Source organism: Anser brachyrhynchus (assembly GCF_964034855.1).
Source record: "Anser brachyrhynchus genome assembly, chromosome: 1".
NCBI classification, from domain to species: Eukaryota; Metazoa; Chordata; class Aves; order Anseriformes; family Anatidae; genus Anser; species Anser brachyrhynchus.
In genome coordinates this window covers 131,539,396-131,558,298 of record NC_137694.1, presented here as the reverse complement: position 1 = coordinate 131,558,298, position 18,903 = coordinate 131,539,396, and the positions used below count along the sequence as shown (strand labels likewise).

General features: G+C 39.6%; 1 long non-coding RNA gene across 2 annotated transcripts; it reads right to left on the bottom strand.

Moving 5' to 3' along the window:
* Nucleotides 1-2,399: 2,399 nt before the first annotated feature.
* LOC308188381 lies at nucleotides 2,400-5,061 on the bottom strand. 2 transcript variants are annotated; one of them, XR_013945469.1, is made up of 4 exons: nucleotides 5,014-5,061; nucleotides 4,273-4,512; nucleotides 3,712-3,862; nucleotides 2,400-3,520 (listed from the first exon to the last, which is right to left on the bottom strand). It is a non-coding gene; the product is annotated as an uncharacterized lncRNA (long non-coding RNA). The 2 variants fall into 2 exon arrangements; XR_013945470.1 differs by having other exon boundaries at nucleotides 4,313-4,512.
* Between the last annotated feature and the right edge of the window lie 13,842 nt (nucleotides 5,062-18,903).

Sequence of the window (18,903 nt, the reverse complement as noted above, 5' to 3'; positions counted from 1 at the left end):
GTTTTATTTGCCTGGGAGCTTTTTGCTTTTTTTTTTTTGTTTGTTTGTTTGTTAGTTTTTGTTTTTTCCCCACCATAATCTATTTCATTCTATCAGGCAGCTTTCTGGTGCATTACTTATTGTTTCAGAAACATAAGTTTTATTTATAACAAAACAGTTTTGTTGTAGAGAGGATGTATTGCTACTCTGAAATATAGGGCACAGAGTAAATGATTTTTCTTCTGATATGTCTCCTTATATAACCAGTGTTGTCATGACAACTGCAGAGTAGAGTTGCCTCTTCAGTAGCAGACGCATGACTAAGGGCCTTTGTCTTTCTGACAAATATGTCTGTAATTTTAAGCCTCTCAGCCACAGAAAACATGACTACCACCCCACTCAATTTATTCCTACTCACAGAGCTTGCTGTGTAAACAGTACATTACTTATAAACAGGGCAAACTTTTGACTCTGCAACCACTTCGCGCTTAGCAGTGAATGGAGTTTTGCAGACTACTTGTGGGTACAGAAACTGCGATGAAGGGAGGAGCAGAGGAGCTGCCCACCACTTTGTCCCTTGTCAGATACAACAGACACCCCAGTGCACAGCACTTATGGGGTGAGGGACTATTGTCCCTTTATATCCTCAATGAGTCTACTCCAGTTTTTAGGTGATACCCTGCATTTAGAAAATGTGAGTAAAACAATAGATGTACAAAGTTACAGAAACAAAAGTCTAGAGATTTAGGTTCCCTCTTTATCTCAAAGAGTGAACTTATACCATATGCCCATTTACCTTGTGTATCAGTTGTGTCACTTTAAGGCTCAGGACAATATACCTTCCTCACTCTCACAGTTACTATGATCAATATTTTATTGATGTCTGCAAGATGTACCTCCTGCAAAAAGAAGCAGAGTGGAATAAACATTAGCTAGTGACAGAGAAGGAGCAGGGAATGAGCTTATCCCGCTTTTAGCTGAGCTAGTGTGACATCCTGCTTTAAGAGAAAGGGGTTAAAGGTAGAGTGCTTTCACACGGTGCTAGGAGAAATTAAGTGTTTATAAGCTCATGAATTACTTATACTTCCAGATTTCTGGTGGATTCACACTAGCAGCAGCTCCTTTGGATGAACATGACAGGGTCTCACAAATTCCCTTGGACATCCCAGCCTACCTCAGGAAAAGTAGTGTATACATTGTCTACAACGTAAACGGTAATGTAACACCTAGGCCAGAGGGAAAACAGGGACTAGCTGAACATCACTACATACCTACACTAAAGTAATAGCATTAGATACCTCAAAACAAGACAAGTAGTCTTTGGAAGCTTTGTCTAACCTACCTTTGACCATGTTAAAAAAAAAAAAAAATGAAAGCTTGGATAACACAGCTAAATATCTATTATTTATGTTTTCCTGTTATTTCTTAATTGTCTAGTGTTGCAGTGCAATATTCAGCTCTGTCCTTGCCGCTAAGAAACTGAGCTTAAAATAAGATAATACTTTTCCATAATATCCTCTGTCCAGGGAACAGAATGTAAACAGCCCAACTACATTAAGGCTGTCACTGAATACAGGGTTTCTTGACTTTGGGTTTCCATGGATTATTAATAGTCTCTGGAGCATCACCTGTCGTAGTAGGACCCAATGCTCTGCATTGCTCTGGGTACTTGTGTAATAAATGCAAAAACGCATGCTCAGAAATGGGTTCCAAGCCACTATCCCACAAAAACATTTTCTGTCTCACAGTTTCCTGATAGCATGTTCAGTACATGTTCATGTTCATTCACTGATGAATTCTATCATATAATCTTGAACAGCAGCCTAGAAACTTTTAAAGCATGCAGTCACTGCTGACCTTCAACTGTCATTGCATGTGACTTCCCTGTAATTGCATAGTTGATACCTTTTACTGTTTCATACTGCCCCGCTCTCTGTGTGCAGGCAGTTTGCTATGGCTGTGTGGACTGCTAACTAGTGAACTGCTGCCTTGTATTTCACAGCATGAGTATTGACTAACCTAGCTTTTGATATTAGCAAGCATAGATGCCTGCCTCTAAGACTGTCATATTAGGATGCTTTCACAGTCAACAGAGAGAAATAGGGACTCCTTGCTTTCCAATGAATGTACAGGGAGTCAAGGGTGCCTAGCTGTGCATATTGGCACCACATACATAAGATGAACTCCACCCGTGGTGTCACACTACCACAAAGAAAAGGATCTGGGAAAGAGCTGACGGGGTAGAAGAAACAAAGAGCTATGTCAGCCTAAATCTTTATGTGTTCAGCATTTGGTAAAAAAGAACTGTTTGAATTTCCACCACCCACCCCACTCCCCAGTAAATAAATAATAAAATAAAATAAAAATAATAAAATAAGAAAAATATTTGCCAAAGTAGGTATTTTTTTTCTGTATCATTTGGAATACGTTTCTCATTTTTCTAATGCTTCCTCCACTGTTTTTTGGCTGGAAAGCATTAGCCTAAGTAATTACGTGAAGTGCATAACCGAGGTAAGCATGCCAAGGACTGGAACCTTTCTTGGCACGTCTGGCCACAAGGCCAGGATTACAGCTGAACCACTAAAATGAGGAGCAGAGATGCTTCTATTCCAAGTAGAGATATAGTTTCATCCAGTTTACACAGATTTAATGAATTCTGAACCTTGTGTGAACTCTGCAGGGAAAAGTGTCAATGACAGCTTTGAGGATCCCATGGCACCCAAGAATATTATATCTGGCAGGATAGAATAGCTTTGATATAATTTATATTGTCATGTTGATTTATTTACCTGTCATAAAAAGTGAAAGAAAATATTTCTAAGATTATATCTAAAACAAACAAACAAATAAACAAAAAGAAACCCACTCCAGAATCCCTCTTAGAAGCATATGTAGATAAAAATGCTTATTTTTCTGCTATGCTATATGGATGTGCTATTTGATCATGCTGCAAAGAAACAGAACATTGTCCACTTCAGAAAACTACTGGGAAACTTTTTGGTGTTTGAAAAGCTCAACATTGTGAGTACTCATGTCAGATGTGTGGTCTTCTACACAAAAGGACTAGCTGGCTCTTTCCATCTTTCGTGGCTAGCCTGAGAACATCTCTGAGGAGAGATGAAATGCAGAATGCTCTTTGAAGACTCAAGGGCTTAGTTTTTTACTCAGACAATGTTTTTCTTAAACGGTCCTTTGGATTTTGGCCTTGACCTTGAGTGGTCACCATTTACTGATCAACCGCAGCTCTCCTTGACACTTTATTAACATGCTGCTGGGGAAAGGGTACACAACACATGCTCAGCATCCAGATGGATCAGGGTGGCTGTGGCCAGATAACGTCAGAGCCATGGCAGCCCCACGGTGTTGACATGTAATTAAAATGGCTCTTCCTTCAGCTGCATGGTGAGGGGTGCAACACTGCACAGTGCAGCACCATTGACAATGCATGCTCCAGCAAGGCACTGAAAGGCTCATGAAACTGCTTTCTGTCGGTATTACTTTCTAAGAGGCACTGATGTGGAGTCTTTGACCAGTGCTGTAGCTGTGGGATGAAAAAAAAAAAAAAAAGAAAAAAAAAGGATTGAGGTGGAGGAGAGGGGAGATTGTTCATTTCTTTACTTCCACAAGCTGTTAGGGCCTTGCTGTGCGTTCTGCCTGAAAACTGCAAGCTGCACAGTAAGGCCAGGCTCTCCCCAGCACTCCACAGGGCAATCGCCAAGAACTTTTTTTTACCTGTGAATAGATTTTGATGAAAAAAGCTGCTGAGGGCAGATAAGGTACTGCTTTCTACTCCAGCACGTTGCAGTGGCCTGCCCAGTCACTGTAGAAATGGCCACCATGCCAAGGCCTGAAGGTTCTGTCTCTGTCTTCCTCCTTGGGGAGCCTGAAACTCAAAATACAGCTGCTAGAGGGTCTCTTTCTGAATAAAATGGTACCCTATGCAGCCAAAAAGAGACATGTTGAAACAGCCGTCATTGACATTTTATTTAACATGGCCTAATTATGGTGATTATATGCGGGCAGATATGAGTGAATGCTGAGAAAGGCAGTGGGGGGATGGCACCTGGTAGCTACCCAGATGTAGGCAGATGACCCTCTGGTGATGAGAGAAATTGCCACCGTGTTTCCAGTGAAATAGCAATGTACAAATGTGCTCTGTAAGGCTCACTGCCATGTTGCTTACTGCCATATTTATGTTTCCAGATGATCTCAGGAACAGGAACTAGAGATATTAATTCCCTCCCCCCTGGCCCCCTCCCCAGCCTCTGGTTTAGAAAACACATTTCCACTTACATGCAGTATTTTCATTGAACTCATCAGAAGAATACGATACCTCGGTGAGGGACACTGCCCAGCCCAAAGTGCAGAAGTGGCCTTGTCAGATGCAGGGCCTCCTCTCCCTCCTTGTTTCTGAGAGCGGCGTGGCCCTGGCTGCCTCAGTTTACACACCTCAGCTTCACGTTGCTGCTTCCTTTCTGCTGTTTGGTGGTCGACTAAGTTGTTTCAGTATGCAAAGCTGAGAGAGAAAAGTTTCTGCCAAAGAAGCAGCTATAATTAGAGATTTTCTCAGTCTGTGTAGCTCCTTGATGGCAAATATCTAAAGTTATGGGCATGTGATTTCATGTGTCATTGGGATTGTAGTACGGCGAGTGCAGGGTGATCACACAGAAAAAGCTGTTTCAGTGTGCCAACTATGCCAATAAGCAATTAACAGAACAAGTTAAATATGCAGGTTTGAGAGTGCTAAAATGCAGTCAGGCTAAAATCTGCTCTTGCACATCGTATTATCTCCTTCCCTTCCCAACCATCTTTTTCCTCCTCCATTTTAATAAGAAACCTACTGGCATGGGAGACCAGTGATGAGAACAAAACTTGGAACAAGACTGGAATTTGTCATGGGATTTTAAGGAGATCAGTGGGTCCGTATAAAAGAAGAGTTCAAGAAACACCCACTTCTGCAGTCTTCTCTGCCCGAATTGGCTGTGTTTTCTTTGTAAGCTTATGAACAAGAAATCTAAATACTCTGGCACCTACTGATAAGTGATACTGCTGCTTCTTATTGGATGAGCCTTAGGAGGTCAGTTACATGTTGGGAGTCTTGGTTACAGAGTGTTTCCTGACTTAATGGAGAACAGCTGCAGAGGCAAACCTGCCAAAGCTGAGTACGGTAACAGCAAATCTGCACTATAATTGTAGATAGGGTAATTATTCACTTCTTGGGGAAGCTAACAAACAGAAAACCCCATCCTTAAATGCCCCCAGGGTCTCAAATAAAATGATTTAAAGTTGAAAGCAGATGACCAGAGTTCCCAAACCCACCTTCTCTAGCACAAGCCCACTAGGGACAAGACAAAATAGTTTTTCAGGTGTGAGGCTATGGGCTGTGTGGGAATGTTTATCTACACTGCAGCAATACACTCCAGGTGTAAACTCTCCCACTGAGCCATACACTGAGTGAAGAAGCTCTGTTACTGAGGCATTAATCTCAAGCAGAGGAACAGCAGGAAGTACACAGGGAGGTGATGTGATCGAAACTTAATCATCTACAGCTATCTAATCATCTGCCTGCTGCCCGCAAGTATGTTAGTGCCAGCTGCATTTGCTCAGGAGCCTGGTAATAGGAGTCACTCCAGTGAGTTTGGCTAGTGTGCCTGGGTGAAAGTTGCTGATTGACAGTGGAGAAGACCAGCTAGAATAGTATGCTATGCCTGTGAGCAACTCAGAGACACTGCAGGAGGGAACAGTAGGATAAAAGTAGATAAAAGTCTCTCCCCTTAATTTGTTAGAAGACTTCTACAACTTTCACTGGGTGACACAGCCTTAGTAGCTATCCCTCAGTTAATGAGACATGAGGACTTTCTTCTCTCATTCTCTCAAAAGTAATATTCTGACTCGATGAGCATGGTCACACCTTGTCTCATGCGCTCATGTATTCCTAGGCAGAGAGTGGCAGCTCTCCCCATGCTTCCTTGCCTGGTGCGAGCACTTCACAGTGGGGTGGGCTTCAGGGAGACTGAGCCTCATAGCACGCCCTACAGCAGATGTGGAACTCATTTTGTTCTCTGCATTGTACGTCAGGGCAGTTCTCTAAAAATAAATAAATAAATATGAATTTAAAGGACTTTTCTTACTCTGTTCTTCAGAATACATGGAAAAACTGTGTGACTGGAGAACCTGTTAATGTGAAACTTCTTGCTGTCTGCCAAGAGAAGTGTCTGTGGGAGCCAATTTTCTTCTTCATAAAGATTGTTAGTGCTGTCCACCCAAACATGCCGCACAAGCAGCAATACACTGTAAGCATTTAAAATCTCTTCTGGTGTTGTAAAAATCATGATGTTCCCATTACAAAAGTTAGTTGTTTGTAGTGCCTACCACTGTGGAGTGCAAGGTACCACAATGGAAAATCAGTGCCAAAAGTCAACACAGGCCCTGGATGGAAACAAATTGTAATTGTAAGGGCTAAAGCTAAAATATTATTCTGCAGTAATTCGTTAGCATATGTCATGAAGTATAATCAAGAGAATACACTTGTGGGTCTACTATTGGTTCTGCTTAAAAGTATTAGAAACATCAATACAGAAACAGGATAAGATTTGTACCACTGAACTGATCTGTGTTAAACTTTTGCAGCTTCATCCATAAACCCTAGAGTTTGAAATATGAAAATTCAGATACATCAATACTTGCAATCTTTTGCTCTGTTTGCCTAAACACTACTTAGTTGTTAGTAGTTTCCCTTGTCTTGTAACAATATTTCATAATCTGTGTAATCTACTTTAGCCTACAGGTTCCTTAGTACAACAGAATAACCTTTAGCAAGATACCGAGTCTGAAAGCATGCATACTTCTATCTTTACTGTACATTTCTTACTTTATCTTGTAGCTGTTGTGACAAATTCAGAAGATGTTATCTCAAAGAGAACTCAGTTTGCCTCTCGTGATGCAAATATCTTCAGACCTGTTGCCACAGAGTTCAGTCCTCTCTAATTAAATTTGAAATAGTAGAATTCTCTGTCACTGGCAGACATTCCTAGAAATTGATTGATTTTTTATGATAGTTTTGTAAAAGAATTTTTGAAAAGAGATTAGATTCAGGTAATAGACATCCTTGTACGAATTTTCAACAAAGGAATAAATATTTTAGCTTTTTTCTTGGATGGATTGATCACATCAATTTGACAAATATGTCCCATTTTCCCAATTTTCTATTAGTTTTTAATGTGCAGTTGCAGATATTCATGCCAGCTAGTTTGATGTCCTAGAGGAGGAAAAGTAAGCAATGTTACCAAGTATATTAGATGTGTAAGTTTGTTTTATTTGCTCACATACTGCTTCCTGGAATAAAGACGGTTCAACAAAGGCTTCCAGAATGCAGCTCTGTCTCAAAAGTCACTTTGGGACAGAGACCAAGTGGTAATCCTGTTCATTATCCTGGAACAGTCACAGCCTATATTCAGGACACTGCGCACAAAAATCAAGAACCAAAGCCAGCAAAAGTATCTAGCATATCTTTCTATTTCTCCCTGGACTAAGAAATTTGTAAAACCATGATTACCAGTACTATCTGGTATTACAGACTATAACCAAGTTCTTAATACTGTTTTTCTGGTCTGCTGCTGTGACTCTGTTTTCAATCAGAGTGCAACCAAATGGCAAGTTTGTCAGATTGACAGTTGTGAAAAGAAATCCCTGTACTTTCCCTTTAGAAACTGATTCTGAGCTGAATTAGTTTTGCAGAGGTGATGGACTTCTTTATCCCCTTTTTTATTTCTCTGCTATTCAATGGTGATTACAGAAGTTTGTCAACAAAAACTAACAGGATTTTTTTTAGGTTGAGGGTAGGTGGTAAGTAGCACAAGTACAAATGCCTTTTCCAAGTGTTTTGGAAATGAGACAACAATCTGTTCTATATGTTTTGGGTGACATAACTCAGTGTTCAGGTGTGGTCCAGCAGGTCCTGAGTGTGCAGGAACACTGGCAGGCACCCCACTCTGCAGATTAACTGTAATCTCCTACTTGAAGCTACTTCACATCTATTCTGCCAAACTGCCAGTGAAGTGAGTGAGAAAAGATTGGGGTACAGAGTTGAAGTGAGCTCTCACTTAGCCTTCATGTTCCCTTTGCACTTTCAAGTGATATCCAAAAGAGAAAAAAGACAGATAAAGCTTCTCTGAGTAGCACTAACTGGCTGATGCACAGTGGTCTATAATTTCCCGCTGACTTCGCAGCCCAGAGGAGGCTCCAGTGCCCACGGGAGCTCTGGGTTTTCCTCTGAAATAATAAAGCTGGGGGATGGACTCTGCCAACCTCCCCGACTACTTCTTTTCCTTGAGAATTCAGGTACGGGAGGAAAATTTAACCTTGGTTCTGTAGAAGCAAGCAGTCCTATTCTATCATCTTTCACTTTATATGGAATGTTTATTTCAACCAAGATGTAAAAGACCATCCCTTCATATTTATGACAAGTGAGGTATCATGGAAAACACTTTATACACTTTCTTTAATAATAACTATATAATGCCAGGACACAAAGATACGAAGTCCCAAAACCTATGTACTGTTCTTGGCCTTTCTGCTGGTTCCCATTGTTACAGCGGATAAAAAGAGGGACAGGAATTTCATAAGGCTAATATCTATGAAGCAGAAGAAAATCTAATTTTTCAGGAAATCTTACTTTTTTTTGTAAAAGCTGAGCCAAATTTGTTATAGTTGTTTTGGTGAAAGCAACACAACCTTAGCCTTTAATGTATACTTATAGTTTATTTCCCAGCACAGATTAAGTTAACAAGTACGTCTGTCAGAGCCCCGGTGGCATCGTGGGGCCATGTGGCCTCTCACCCCTCAGCCCTGCATGGGATGAGGCTGCCCCTGACAATGCCCATTCTTGTTTTAAATGTACGAGAACCTTAAAGGCTAGTTGCTTCATGGTCTCAAACCCAACATCTTCAGTGTAATCAGGAGTCTCTCACATGCACCTATCAGTTCTCCCAAAGTGAAGTGTTCCCTGTAGATAACCTTGTAGATTTAATTTTCTAAACAAAACCATGCAACTAATCAACTGTAGTGCATTGCACCCAGAAATTTTAAGATTTGATATTTTATTTGGTTCCTGTTTATAATCCAAACTACCCATGGCCTCTTCAGACCCAAGGCCCAAATCATCATAAGGAAATTCAATAGGTTGTGTTAGGATACTAAGGACAACTATTCCAATTAGAGTATCAATGGGCACTTCTTTGCTGTTCCTTGAAAAACCAAGTTAGCCAAGCATGGGTGGTAAATTCTATGCAGATAGGTTCGAGAACACAGTGGGTGTTATGGTCTGTTCCCTACTTAGGGTACGGTCTGAGCCATGGTCTAGCAGTTGTCTGGGAGACTATGGCACACTTCCTGATTGCAAACACTAAATAAAATATTGACACAGTTAATGGGTCTTTGCAAATATAAGAATGAAATACTAAATAATGTATGCAAAAATTAGCATTTTAATGGAGCTGATGAAATGATCCTGTTGAAGAAATATTTTTACCTGGTAGCCACACAATGGCATTGTTGAAGTGAAATGACAAAACCAAGGTATGCACTTAGCTTTTAAAAAACTTGATGTATTTACAAGACGATGTATTTCCCTGACATTTCTCTGTTCCAACAGAATAGTGCCTTCCAATGAAAACAAAGTGAGCTGAGATTTTCCCATCACTTCTCATTTCATGCTTCTCCTATACTTTTTCTTGAAAAATCCACTTTTATTGTTCTATTGCAGAAATATCTTCTGTGCTCCAAAAGATATAGAGGAAGAATTTTCTCTTTTTTAATGAGAAAAAAAAAAAGCTTAAACTCCATTCTGAGGTTTAATTTAAGGAGGAACTCATGACTTGTCTCCATCATTATGCAGGTTGTGGATACACTGTGTAAATTAGAAACATGACACATGAATAATGTCACCTAAGAAAAATGAAGGCTAGTGACAAGTTTGCCATTTATTATTTAAATCTTGAATTGTTGAAAGGTCCCCAATTCATGTTGAACCAATACCAAATGTTCATGTTAGACAGACTTGAGAGAGACTTGAATAAGCCCATTTACAAATTACAGACTGTGAGTAGAGTGAGTCCCAAATTTAATGGAGAACCTCATGTTTGCCTGCTACTCCTCCTCTAACTTAGATGTTATTTTGTATGGTCCAGTGAATCATATTATTGACTCTGATTCTGTCTTAATTAGTTTGTAATAGTAAAGAAGAGCCCTGTTTGGGGGAAACAATGTGCACTCTGTCTTTTTCTTGAAGCCTTTTGTAAGGGCTAAAAGCAATGCCTTTGGCAGGATGTCTGTGGAAGGGAACTTTACGATGGGGAAGAAGAACCACAATGACTTCATGATAGGTGTATTTTGAGAGCTCCTCTCACTGTTTCTAAAGCATAGGAAAAGTCATACCTTTTAGCATCCAAGTTCTGTTGCAACTTCTGTGCTGGTGGAGGGTGGAAAATAACCTAATTTACCAAAAGATAACACTGAGATTGTGGCCAAAAAGTAACAAGAAGTGAAGTCTTTAAAAGTTTGAGGTGTGGCTAAAATCAACAGCTAAGGTTGGTGCAAACAAGAATGATATCATGGAGTTTGATGGACTGGCTTTGTAGTCTGATATATTTATTTTTTATAACTGCTTTTTGGTTTGAAATGGTGTGCTTAAAATGGTTAAACAACAAGCATGAAGGGTCACAAACTCCATTAGCAGTCTTTCCTAATTCTTGCATGCAAGTTGTGGTTACTTCTGTGTGCAGTCATCTGCCCAGCTTTTAATCACAAAAACAAACTGTGACTTGTGCTCAAAGCCATTTTCCTTTGTGAAATAGCAGAAGCCTCTTTTTGCTAATAAGCTAATAAAGTTAGTTTATTAGTTACCTGTAAATGCTTACAGTGCACTTGAATTTTCTTGAAAGTTACCTTGCAAATTAAGGATATTTTAAAAAATATAAACACCAGACTTTGACATTATTGTGTTTATTCCTGTACTTGCACTTACTATTTTCTCCCTTTTCTTCAATGCAGAAATAGTTTTGAATTTCCTGTTTCATTGCCAGCAGCTCAGTACTCACGAACTGCAAAAATAACAGAATGGTCTGTTCATACAGCAGATAGAAAAATGTCTATCCTGGCATAAATTCTAGTTTTAAGCTTTCTGAGAGATAAGGAAGAAAAGACACATTAGGCCATATTCTCTGCTTAGTGAGGTAGCTGGACACCAAATAATCCATCAGTTCTGGAATTCTTTTCATTCAGTTATGCCATCTGGTTACTTTACAAAGACATACTTATATCTGAATATAAAAGCAAACAAGAAACTTTGAATACGTGACCCTTGATTCAGGGGCTGTTGAATACTTCTGTATTAGTACCTGAAAAGTTTTAGATGTGAGAGAGATCTTTGAAAAGAAAGTACTGGCTCCTGGTTCTGTAAATGTCATTTTTAAAACTGGAGTTGCTGCCAACAGTATAAATGACTCTTGATAGGGATGACAACTTATCTACTCAATAATTTTCCTGCATTCCTTTTTTTTTTTTTTTTTCCCCCTGTAAACTTTGGACAAATTTAAGTGAGTGGGACCTTCAAATGTGGTTAAAAATGTTTTTGACACTTTAGAAGGACTCTTAAGATTAATTTAAATCAGAATACATACTATTATTCTAAGTTTCAGGTAAGAAGTTAAAATACACTTTTTAAAACAAGCTCAAGTGAATACAAGCCTTCAGTACACTACAGTGCATGCAGGACTTTAAACCAGTTTATTGAAGAGGCAGTAAATATTCAGAGCCATGTCAGGAATTGTCTGATGTCTGAAAACCATGGAGAGACTGTGCCGGGATATCGTTCAAGCTTCAGAAATGCCACCTCATTTTAAGGAAAGAAATAGTACCTCATTTAATTGCCTCGATGAGCATGACAGCCAGACCCCATTCAGAAGTGATATAACTTGATTCTCTTCTACATGTGCCTCAAGTCAACATCTTTGTAAGTGATCTCAAAGCAAGAGTAAGGGAGCAGAGAATATAAGCATCCTCCTGCCACACAGCTGGGAAACTTAACTGCTATGGAAACAAGAGCAGCTTAGTGAAAGTAGAATTTAGTGGCTTCTACAATCTGCTTGACATTTTACAGATGTAAGGGGAAAAGAAGTTAAAAAACATCAAAGGAAGTGTTACCATATCTTCCTTTGCATTTATCAGTTGACAGGCTGGTTAGGAATGTGTTTGCATACAATAAAACGACCTTGGCAGTGGGTTCTTGGTCCCTTATTTTGTGCCCAAATTCAGTAGCAGCATTAGTGTGCCAGGCATTGTGTCTCAGACCGTTATTATTTCCCTGATGTTTATTCAGATAATAATAATAATAATAATAATAATAATAATATAGTTGTTCTAAAATAAAAATTAGTGAGCTTTATTACTGCATTTAACTTCTGGTTATGTTTTGGCTTCATCCATGAAGTTGAAGATCGCCATATTTCTGCCTTTTCTCCACAGATAAAATTGAGAAGCACTAGCCGTCTGGAAAGAAACTTCATTGTCATGATTTCCAGAGCGGGGCTGCAGAAGTGCTTGCATAACCTTCAGAGAAAAAGTGATTTTCCTACATGCTGTTGTGAAGCGCATTTCCAAACTCTGAGGTTTGACACCAGCATTTGGCAGGCTGGATTATTTGTGGACTAGTTATTACATTATTCACCTCTCTGCACCACAGCTGCCTCCATCCCTGTACAGTGATTTAAAGCTAAAATGTACTGTCATGTTTGTCAGAATATAAACAGATTTGCAGAGAAAATAATGCCAGCTGTCTGGACAGTCCTAAATACTTGTGCTCGTGGTCATTATGAGTGATCAGATTTGGTTTCCTGCTCTTCTTTTTATTCACAATTCTGAAACAGTCCTGCACAATAATATCTTAAGTGTTAAACTGAAAAGTTACAGTAGGTGTGTTTCCTATGTAGTATTACATATTCTGCTCCTATTAATATTTATTAAAATCAGAACAGAATAACTTCCAGAAAGTTTCACAAGGAAAAGAAGAAATAAGAACTATTGATGGAATCAAGATGAAGTATCAACGTTTCTCTTCCATTGGCAATATAAGTAGATAGGTAGTTCATATCGTGAGCAGAGGAACATGATTCAATCTGCATACAGTGTGAGAGAAAATGGGTAATCCAATATAACAGATGAAACTTCTGGTAAGTGGGATGTGTTGGACACTTAAGACAGCTAGGGCCCAATTCAGGTGCATAAACATGGGTAGCTAATACTGTCTGTGTTACACTACAGTATCCCAGACATGCTTAGCTTTAGTCAAATGTTTTTTTAGCCATCTAGAGTTGGTTAAGATGATTTCTATGCTTGTGAATCCCAAGAAGATGAGAACACGTAAAATTCCAATAAAGTCATATATATCTGTGATAGCTCACGGGAAGAAGGGAACACTTGTGCCAAAAATCACTAAATCTCATGCTTTCCCAAGACAGATGAAATTCTCAAATAATTTGATGTGGGAGATTTTCTTCACTAATTTTGCACATTTCTGTCTAGACATAATTACTGAAATAATTCTGAGTGCCCTCAAAACCTGCATAGAATGGATGGATGTTTCAACTCTTTGCTCTAACTAAACTATTTTTACCCCCTGCTTCTGAAAAATGAGGTGTGTAGTTGGTTCAGAACTTCTGTAATTTTCTACTCAATGATCATCCAAACACTAAGAAATCAGGCTCCACCACAATCTTTGAAGAGGAGCTGTAACCTTATCTCCTTTTTACAGACAGTTAAAAACAGAGGCATAATAGAGAATAATAACCTGTCAAGTGTAATCTTCAAACTCACATCATATCTGCTGTGAACACCCATAAAGCTGCCCCTCTTCCTCTACAGATTGCTGCTCTGGAGCCCAGGAATTTTCTGGCAAGAATAAAGCTGCTGCCCAATGGATTCTTCTGGCCATTTTGCAGATGAGCATTGTCTCATTTCCCTGAGCATCTGATCTGCCTGTTGGTCCGACCTTGCCCAATGGTAGAACTATGAGCTTCCTGAGGCAGAAGCTGTTGTTTTTGTTCTGTGATCCTCCAGCAAGCAGCACAATGGGAATGTATTTCATGGCTGAGGGCCTGGGGGCAAAGTCCTACAAGTAAATACGAATTGCATGTTCAGAACAATCAAATAATTATGAGCACATTGCAGACCTCTCTGCCAAGGCCTGGACTTGACCTCATAGCTTTATACTTTTCCTAATGACATGTTTACCGGATTATGTAAGTTGATTTTAATACAGATCTTCTTGGATGTTATTGATGCCATATTTAGTTCACTGGTCATTATTTTCTATGTTGTCCTTAACCAACCCTCGGAGATTTTCACCTAAATATGATTAATATTATTCTCTGAAAAGTAACCATGCTGTGGAGTCTCAGAGGAGTTTTTCTAGGGCTAGGCATTGTCTGACATGAACTCAAGGGAATTTAGCTGTCAAATATGGTTCACAATACAGACATAGGTTCAGAAACAGGTCCTGCTGTACGGATAAATTTATTTCTTGTCAAGGTCCATTTGCCCAGTATTATTTGATTTGGATTCTTATTAAGTACATATATATATATATATTTATTTATTTAAATGAGTTACCCAACAGTACTGACTTAGTGATGGACTTAGAGCTGCAGTACAGCCTTGAAGAGCATGAAAAGAGAGAGCGTGACATAGCCCTTTGAGGTTAATGTATACAATGGGTTCCTACCATCACCTCTGGGTCTAATCCAAATGCCAGGGTTGATGCTGCAGGATGTCACACATGACTTGTCTCTCTCTGGGCTGCTTGCACACCGTCTCAGACATAGAGTTACTTAAGATGACTCCTCACTCAGTGGCAAAGACAAGACAACTTAGATTCACAGACAAACTGAAGAAGGAGAGGTTCTCCTGTGTCACTGTAAAAATATCGAGGCCAGACTCACTTCCCAAATGTCACAGTAGTTACTAGGGACAAGTGATCGTGACTATAACTACATGGTAATATGAGGGAATAAAAGTTATCAGAGAGGTGTCTTCTCTGATATGCCAGGCAGGAACTAATGTAGAAAGGCCTTCTCTGTTGCCTGGATATAAAGCACTTCCTAATATATAGTCAAGACTGAAAGGAGAGCTGGGTGTTAGAATACCTTTGGATCTGACTCAGTGACCCCTTCAATCAACTTCTTGAAACTATGTCATTGAAACTACGAAACCATGATAAAGAAGCTGCTTTGACAAATCCCTGCAATACAGACACGGACCAGAAAGGACCAGATTGTCCCAGAGGCAGGCGTGCCCTCAGGAGACGTTTACATGGCACGTGAGTGGTGGGCATGAGCCAGCTTTGCCTGGGCTGAAACCTAACCAAAATCTGTATTTCTCTGATTGTTTTGGTGCTGACCAGGTCTGTGAGGCTTGCTGAGAAACATAAGACATTACTGTAGACCCAGTCCTAAAAGAGCATCTTGGCACAGCACTTCTCTTGGAGTGTGGACAGACCTCTCTCACATTTGCCTGTGGCTCACATGTGCCGAGCAGACACTCACAGATGGACTGCCTCTTGAGACAATGTGACAAACTGATGTGTGCAGGTTCATTTCTTGTGCATCCCAAATATTTGCTTTGTGTGACAAATGACTCCTTTTGTCTGCAGTGCTCTACTCTGCATTGTAATGCCCATGTTGAGCAGAAGGGCTGTAACCGTCCAGACTGAAAAAAGAATTTTTACCTCCTATTTCCACAGTCAAAATTCATTAGGAAAAAAAAGGCATACAAGTTACATAAGGCAAATTTTAAAATTTCACAGTAAGTGTGGCACTTACATTGAGAAGCAAACAGTCTCAAGACCCTGTCCTACCTTCTTGTTCACTCAGAAATATTTGAAGTAAAATGTGAGCACTGCCTTAGGTGAGGATGGTGCTTAAAACTTTGAGAGCTATACACAGAAGTAGTCCCCCAAGATCTCTTTGTAACTGATATAGGGAGAATGACTCACCAGGCTAAGTGGGGGTTGAAAGTACCTACAGTTAGTTTTATTCTCTTGTTCTCAGGTACCATCACCAAGAGCCTATTGAGGGAATTTAGGGAAATCAGACCTCCTGACTGAAGTCAGTCTGTATGAATGATCTCCTGTGCCTGCTTAGTCACTGTCACGAGGCAGGTAAGTCATGTACTCTTCATTTAGATCTTGATTCTGCTCCTTGGTGGGTAGACAGTGACAGGTTTACTAGTGTGGTTTTGAGTTCCCTGTAACTCCTCTTCCTGCTCATCACCTTTTCTTGATTTACTCCTCTAAGAGCAACACTGTGTACACGAACTTTATAGGACCTGGCCACAGGAGCAACTGGGCTTGGAATATTGCTTAAGTGTCTTAAGTCTGAGCCAAGTTTCTAGAATATGAACGCAACTGAGAAGCTACTATTTAGCAACTTTACGAGACATCATGACATTAAATATTAAGGACATGAAGACAAAAATAACCCCATAATTTGCAGTTGTCAACAGGCCCTGGAGAAACTTGAAAATACTGTCCTTGTCCTGTGAATGAACTGTTCTTTACTCTCATCATTGCAAAGAATAAATAACTGAGGGCATCAGATAATTCTTACCAGAGTTTTCCTACTGTGAATTTCAAATTAATACTTTTTAGTAAAGAATAAGCAAAGGAAGCCATTCTTAGCTGTGCAACAGTGGACCTTCTTTATATAAAACATGCCCCTGGTTAATCAGCTTGCTATCCATCATACTCCCACATCAGCACTACTGAGGCAAGGCTTAACACAGCCTCTCTGTGCAGACCGTGACCTTCACATCCTCTCTCAAGCAACCAAACAAACAAGCAACCCAGAACAAGAAAGTCTGGGGAGATTACAGGTCCTTGTGAAGCTTATATCTCTTATATATCAGTGCACACACTATAGCAGAGAATGACGTGACATGACGTTCTCTAACACTGTGCTCTTTTTTCTTCCATGTATCTCTAGGGGTCTGTGTGCATCTCTGTGCATAAAAATAGTTATTATACGGAAAAGATCACATTCTTTAGTGAAAATCTCCTTTCTTTACCATTCTTTGTGTTGGAACCAAGTTACTATTATTTTGTTATTAGCAAGATTTTCTTCTGTAAATGTATATGCTTTTATATAATTGGACATTTGTAGTGTTCACTTTCCGTGTCAAAGTCTGAAGAATTATTGCTGTGTCTTCTTGACAGAAATCCAGGTTTATATCCTGCTAATATTGAAGTAGCGATGTAAATAAAATAAGTAATATTACATGCATATAAAAATTTTGCAGAATCAGGACCATAATTTTAATTTGTCTTCTTTATGTGATGTGTTTCGTATTTAAAATCTAACAGAGTTCTGAATACAAAAGTACAGGATGAGATTTTTAGAAATGTGTGGCACAGGATGAAAGGATTCAGAGGTGTCTGATTTACTATGCTGAAGTGCAGTTTAGCCACAAATCTCATACAAAATGTGTTCAAGAACCAGTTAATTTAATTTGTAACTGTTGAAAAATCAAGTGTGCTCAGTAAAATTGCAGATCAAGTTGATTACAAGGTTGCAGAGGCAACAACTATATGTTGTGATGGTCACAGCAGCTGTAGACAAAGTCAGTGTGTCACTCGTGTGTCTGAAGTGACATGGGTTCAACAAAGGTACACACATTTCAGGCAGAATGAGTCTCAAATACATTAAGACATGACAGCTGTTAGAGTTAATGTGACTCTTTATCTTTTGAACATTTGTGAATGGTACTGTGATGTGTTGAAGGCATGTACGTTAACATGAAAACTCGGTGTTTGTTTCTGGAGTGGTTAAATATATTAAGTGATAGGAGCTGGTTCTGAGTCAGTCAGCTCAGGAGGATGGAAACAGGACTGTTTGCAGGAATGGAAAATAAACTTATTTGTCTCTGCTCCCTGACCCAAAACCCAGAAATTTCTAAAATAGGAAATTCAGATTTCCATCCCCTCCTCAAGCAGCCCCTGCACCACTGAAACCTAGAAATAACATGCTTGTTTTCATTATTTTTTATTTTTGACCTCATGAAAAGAGGTTCAGAAGTAAAGTAAGCAGAGAAAACAAAGACCACCGTTCCTTTCTTTACTGGAAGACAAGCGTCATTGCAAAATTAATGTACACAACCCCCATTTTAGCACCTGTGGCTGAAACATCTGGGAGGTGTATGGGTGGGGAATTTGTGACCTGAACAGTAATGTTTCAAAGCAAATGACATGGGGCTATTTGTCAATGTGTCTTACAGAGGCTATGAACATCCAGGTTCTGTTACAGCAGCACAGACAGAGCTCCAGGGAGAGATTGGCCTTGACAGGGCAGCCACTGGGGATGGTGGCTTCATCACCCATTACTGCCAGGGAATACATTGCAGCAGGTATATTGGCAATAACTTTTACAAGTGGATAGAAGCTGCCATCAGTTTAAATGTGAATCCAGAAAAAAGGGAAAACTAGCAGCATAGGAAACATAAACAATAGACCATTTCTTCAGACCTTTGCAAGTACATTAAGATTCATATAGGCAGTTACTAAGCTTACAGGGAAAACATTATGTTAGGGTCTGAAATTCAGAAGAAATGTGTGAATGTTCCTACACTTTATATCTATGCTAATGATCAAGCAATGTACTTGTTGCTGTACAAAAGAAAAACAAAACAAAAGAGGCAGTTCTTTTTCCAGCCAGCACATTCAGCTCTAGAGCACAGCAGCCCAAACAAAATAGTGTGAGGGAAGCAATGGATTTGTCTTACAGCATCTGGTACTCTGCATTCCCTGGCTGTGAATAGAGCTAAATCCAAAATAACCTACCTTGTTTCAGTGAGCATTTAACTTATCTTTACAACAATGGA